Source organism: Gavialis gangeticus, unplaced genomic scaffold (assembly GCF_001723915.1).
Source record: "Gavialis gangeticus isolate Ggan-Ray unplaced genomic scaffold, GavGan_comp1, whole genome shotgun sequence".
NCBI lineage: Eukaryota > Metazoa > Chordata > Crocodylia > Gavialidae > Gavialis > Gavialis gangeticus.
Genome location: NW_017728992.1, coordinates 59,702,328 through 59,707,905, shown reverse-complemented (window position 1 = coordinate 59,707,905; position 5,578 = coordinate 59,702,328). Strand labels below are relative to the sequence as shown.

The window sequence follows — 5,578 nt, the reverse complement described above, 5'->3', positions numbered from 1 at the left end:
AGCCACCAACCCCGCTCCTGCAGACCCGCTATCCCCTCCCCTGATCCCACCTGCCCCTCCCCCACCCCCAGTTACTTAGATCAGGCTCCTGGCACCAGTGAAAGCATGCACAAGACACTCCCAATCTATGACCATGCATCTTAAAGTAACCCCAGTTAGTTCAATTTTAAAATAAGCTGTGTGATCATAGATTGGAAGTGGTGAACATGTACCCTAAAGAGGAATCTGGTACAACTCCTTGAAGGAATTTAGGAAAACTATTCCTGTAGCATCTCTGCTAAAGCTTATCCAGCCTCTTCCTGAAAATCTCCAGTGAAGGAAATTCCATAACTTCCTTAGAGAGTTTATTCCACTGCCTCAGTGTTGTAACCCTCAAAAGGCATGTCCAGATAAGTGCACGTGTGTGGTATACAGTACTGCAGATCCATCTGTGGCACTGCAAACTGTATGTGCCACACATGCAGGTGTTTGCTGCACTGCTAATTTGCAGTATGGTGTGTTTTTTTTTTTTTACACCAGCAGATCCTGGTGTCAAAAAACCCTGTGCCTGAAAAAAAGTGGGGCAGCACATGTGGTGGCAGTATGTGCCACCCAAAACCAGAGCCCAGCTGGCTGGAGCCATGCTCCAGGTGCCAGCCAGGCTCTGTGAGCTGGATTGCTGCTGCCACAGCCTCGGGAAGCCCTCAGGACCCCAGGTAAGGCTGCTGGGGCTAGCCCAAGTGCTGGCCCCCGCCTCCTCTACCCCATTTGGGGCAACTTGCTGTACTACAGAGCACGCATGCACAACTATTCCCCGGGGACAAATAGCAGTGGTACACCTATGTGCCACTGCTATTTGTCCCCCAGGAAATGCATGTGTGTGCTCATCTGGACATGCCCCAAAAGTTTTTCCCAATAGCTTATCTAAATCTCGTTTGGAGCCATTGCTTCCTGCCTGCCTTCAAAGCAAAGGAGAATAGTTGTTGTCCCTCTTTTTTATGGCAGTTATTCAGATACTTGAAGACTGCTGTCACGTCCCCCTCTTAACTGCCTTTTCTCCAAGCTAAATATGCCTCACATGCTCAACCATTCCTCCTCATTTAGTTAACTCTCCAAAGGGCGTAAAGAGAATCTACTGAGTCTGGCAAACAGGATTGACCTAGGAGCTGTTTTTCTGAGCTATTGAGCACCTGAGGACTTCAGTGGGAGCTGCAGGTAATCAGCCACCACAAAAAGATTCAGGCTTCTAACTGGTAAAATAGGGGTTGCTTTTTTCCTTGTGCTGGATTAGATGCCAGTCAACAAAGGAAACAAATTTAAATGAATAACTGCCTGCATTGTGCTTTTCCTTGGCTGACAGCTCCATTCCTGAAGTCTACCAAGGAGACCAAAACAAAAAAAAGCTATGAGGCTTGAAGAAAAAAACCCACCAAAACAGATAGAACAAACAGTTAAAAATATGCTTGTATTTAGGGGAATCCTCTCCTTTATTCTATGGTTTGGGATGGGATGATAAAAGGTAAGCATTAGTGGTGGAGGCACCATAATGACAGGAGGAGGAGACATCTTCCATCACTTAATTCTTGTCATAGTCCAGCTTCAGTGCTGGCCAGGTTATTAAAATCTCAGAGGACTGTCCTGAGCTTTAGCCATACAAGGGAGTCATTGCCTTAACTCGCTCTAACTGAACAGCATGAATTGGAAAGCTGGAAGACCCCACAAAGTATTGGTGTGGGAGGTGACAATTTCTTGAGCCTTCCTTTAGTGGTCAGTCTTGCAATGTACATCTGAGATATTGTTTTGGTTGTGGTAAGTGTCTTCCAAGTCCAGCAGCATTTTGTTTTTACAACATTAAGTGACCCTGGTCCATAGATTTCATGGAGCTGACTTTTACATCATCTATGTCACCATTGAATTAAACATTTCCCCATCTCCCTTGATGTGTACACCTACTAGAACTGGCCTTCTTAGATAGCTACACACAATATATATAATGTATATTAACAATGATATTGAGTCCTATAGTTTGTCCTGCATTTGCTTACTGTGGCTATTATATTAAGTAAACAGTAACATATATAATGGTTGGTTATGCTGTGCAGTCACACATGGCAGATGCAGTTTAGGTACTGATAACAAAAATAGGTGTTCTTAGCGATCTCAGAAGCATGTGTGTGTGTATGTCTAGTATGACTTCATTCCTTAGTTATTGCTTTTAGAATGTGTATGGTTACATTTTTGTAATACCTGGCTAATTAGTGCAAATACGTAAACTTTCCTCACATATGTTTTTGTTTCTTGTCTTTCAAAATGTACCTAGGATTGTCTAATGCATAATTAATTGTAATTAAATTGACAAGGTACTGTCAGGATGTGAATCAATATTTTATACAAAGATCTGATTTCAGAGGTATAGCTGCCAAGACAACATTAAAACTGCCCTTTTTAATATTGAACATTTCCCATCTGGGTTATAATGTCAATTTAAAACATTTGATAGTGAGTGGCAATTAATAAGCATTCCATCTTTCACAGAAGCAAGGGTTTTGCCAAGTGTGTTTAATTTACTTATCAAAAGGATCTGATCTTTAAATATGGATCTCCACTAAAATTATCCGTTTAAAAGGAGGAGTACTAGAACAAAGCAGTTTGCCTCAGTCTCCTGAATGTTCAGGAAGATCGCTGTGTATACCCTTAAGAGGGCATATCCCCCTTTAGACACACTTGACATTTTCCACTCCTTAATGTGAAGAGAGGTGTCAGCCATGACTTGCCAGAAAATATAGAAGCCTATAAACTGATATATAGCATAACTATTCCATGAATTAGTTGTTGTGTACTAACTGGCTGTTTATTTCTGATACTCCTCAAATCACAACAAAAATATGAATTATTCAACCACCACATGAAAGAGAGAACTATGACACGCACAGAATTCATATCAGTTAAAACTGTGTGCCAGCAGAGTGAAACTGAGAGCAAAGGGAAAAGGAAGACTGGTATTGGGGTAAATATTTTCTAACATCCATTACATAGGTGCCAACTTTGGTTTTTGGCAGTGGGTGCTTGCAGATGTAAAAAACCTCCCCAAAACTGGCACTTCAAACCTGGGACATTCCTGTGCCGAGCCCAGCACATACCCAGAAAAGGCAGCGTGTTACTTCAGCCTGGCTCTGTAGCATCTGTAAAGATCAAGCACTTTAGTGGGGCTTTCTTGTCAGTTCTTTCTAGTAGCTGATTGAATCAGCTTTAGGTAAAAGTGCCAAAAGCCCTGATGAAGTGTTCAATTCTTTACAGACACTGCAGAGCTGGGTTGAAGTATTGCGCTACTTCTTCTGGTAAAGCGTGATTTTTTTTTAATGTCTGCAAACAAAATGGCTGTGGCTGATGGGTACTGAGCACCTGCTAATAGTTTTCAGTGGGTGCTTGAGCCCTGGTGTACCCATGGAGTTGGTGCCCTATGGTCCATTAGATAGCAGAACCATCTCTTGAGGGAGAAGGTAGGGGCCTCATCACTTGAGTTATTTAAAACTAGACTAGATAAAGTACTTGTCTCTTCAGTAGAAAAAATGCTGAACTGGCAGAGGAAATGAACAAGATCGCCTAATAGTTTTCTTTCTCATCTCTAATTTCTACAATTTGGCAAATTTGTTCATACAAGCCCTATTTGTGCAATTTATGGAAGAAGCACAAATACACTAAGTGGATTTCAGCTGTACTGTTGCAAAACACAATAAAACCTAATACAAAATGATACCAAATGAAATTTGTGCTAGCAACTCACATTGTAAGATGATTTCCCTTTGTTTACAGAATAACAGCTAATGCTTTCTAAGGCAGTGTACATCAATACCAAAATGACTGCTAAGATTGATTAGTGACTAAAACCACTGTTGTGCAACTGCTGTTGAAAAATATAAAAATTCAACATTAGAAAAAACTGAACAGTATATTCATAAAAATGTCCTAGATTGACACAGCTGTGTTTTCATGTATTGGCTAATACTCACCTGGTTACAGATGTTAACATAGCTATTACCTGCATGGGTATTCCTTAAACTGTGAGACTTCAAAATTTTAGGGGGCAATTGATGCAAAATGTCAGGGGATATGGTATAAGGTCTCCACCTTATATCATATAAGGTGGAGAAAAGGCATAATATATGACTTCCATATAAGGTGGAAAAAAGACATAATATATGACTTTTGCTAGGGGTTTGACAGAATTATAAACCAAGTATGAAATTTCCAGTACTGCCCAAAAGTTAATGCCTGATCTGCTTATCTGAAAGTAAGAAAGAACTAGGGGATAAAAAAAAGAACAAATTGCTATATCCTTTTGAATTTTTTTAATGATTTTAAAATTTCCCAATGTTCTACCACTTCCCCAGTGAAAGTTGCTTTCCCCCATTTTCTCCATTTAAAATAAATATTGAGGAAACGTGTATATATTTTTGTAGTGATAGAAGAATGCCTTTGACCAAGTCTGACTACCTCTCTCTACTACCTTATCAGTTTTAAGTGCTCTAGAGTTAGGTGACTGTGGGGTGGCCATCATAGAGGACATTCCAGTTTTCTGCTACTCTGTCCTCTGTTGTCCTCTCTTGAAGAGATAAATAGAGGACATAAAGGCACTGGGTTTCATATCAATAGAGGACAGAGGACAAACAAACTGTCCTGTATGATCACCACCCTATATGTGAGACTCTTGTTTGCCTGAGGACTGTGACTATTAGAAGCCTATGGGAACAACTATAACCAATGGTTCAGTGCCTTGAAAACAGGGGCAGGGCTGGGAGGTTGTAGTGGTGAGGATGTGCTCCTCTTCTGTTACTGCCCCTGGCTGGCCTAGGCACAGGGATGTCTTAGAGCTGCTCTTGCCCTACTCCAGCCACAGGCTGTGGCTCTGTGGGGTACCAAGTTCAATAGGAGACAGTGGCAACCGCAGGCTAGTTTTCTCTTCCTGCACCTGCTCCCTGCCCTCCCCAAGTCCCCCATTAGCTGGGAGGAGCCCACCCATCACTGACCCTGGGTGATGCAGGCACAGGGGTATCCCCAGAGTTGCTTCTGTCCTGCTCCAGCCAAGGGCTGTGCGGAGTTGTTATGCAAGATGCTGGGCTTGGCTGGGATCAGCAGCATGCAGATTCCTCTTTCAGATGCCTACCCTTGGCTTGGGGGGGGACGTATGGGGTGTGCAGCATGGAGCAGGCGGTGGAAGAAGGAACCTGTGTGCTGCTGTCACTGCCCTCAGCCAAGTCCAGCACCCTATTCGGCTGCTCAACTCTGGGGCTCCCCCCACCCCTGACTCATCTGGGGACAGCAGCAGTGGTGGGCAGGTTTCTTTTCTGCTTGAATCTTCTCCCTTCTCCCAATGTTCTTTGTGGGCCCAGAGGGTTCCAGCCACACCTTGCCCCATAGTCTGAGGGATGGTGTGCCATCACCCCACTTTAGTACATCCTGGATCTACCCATGCCTGAAAGCAGGCAAGATAGGGATCATCCCACCTTAGATAGACAACTGTCTCTTCTTTCTTACCCCTTCTGAAATCCCTCTTCTTTGATTTACACCCCACCCCCCCACCCCTGCTCAGAGGTTGATT

The 5,578-nt window shown here is 43.0% G+C and overlaps 1 long non-coding RNA gene across 1 annotated transcript in view; it reads right to left on the bottom strand.

The window, feature by feature from the left end:
• LOC109301833 overlaps positions 1–5,578 on the bottom strand; it is an 8,083-nt gene that overhangs the window by 1,424 nt on the left and 1,081 nt on the right. The window contains exon 2 of the long non-coding RNA XR_002098644.1: positions 541–547. This is a non-coding gene — a long non-coding RNA (uncharacterized LOC109301833). The remainder of the gene's footprint in view (positions 1–540; positions 548–5,578) is intronic.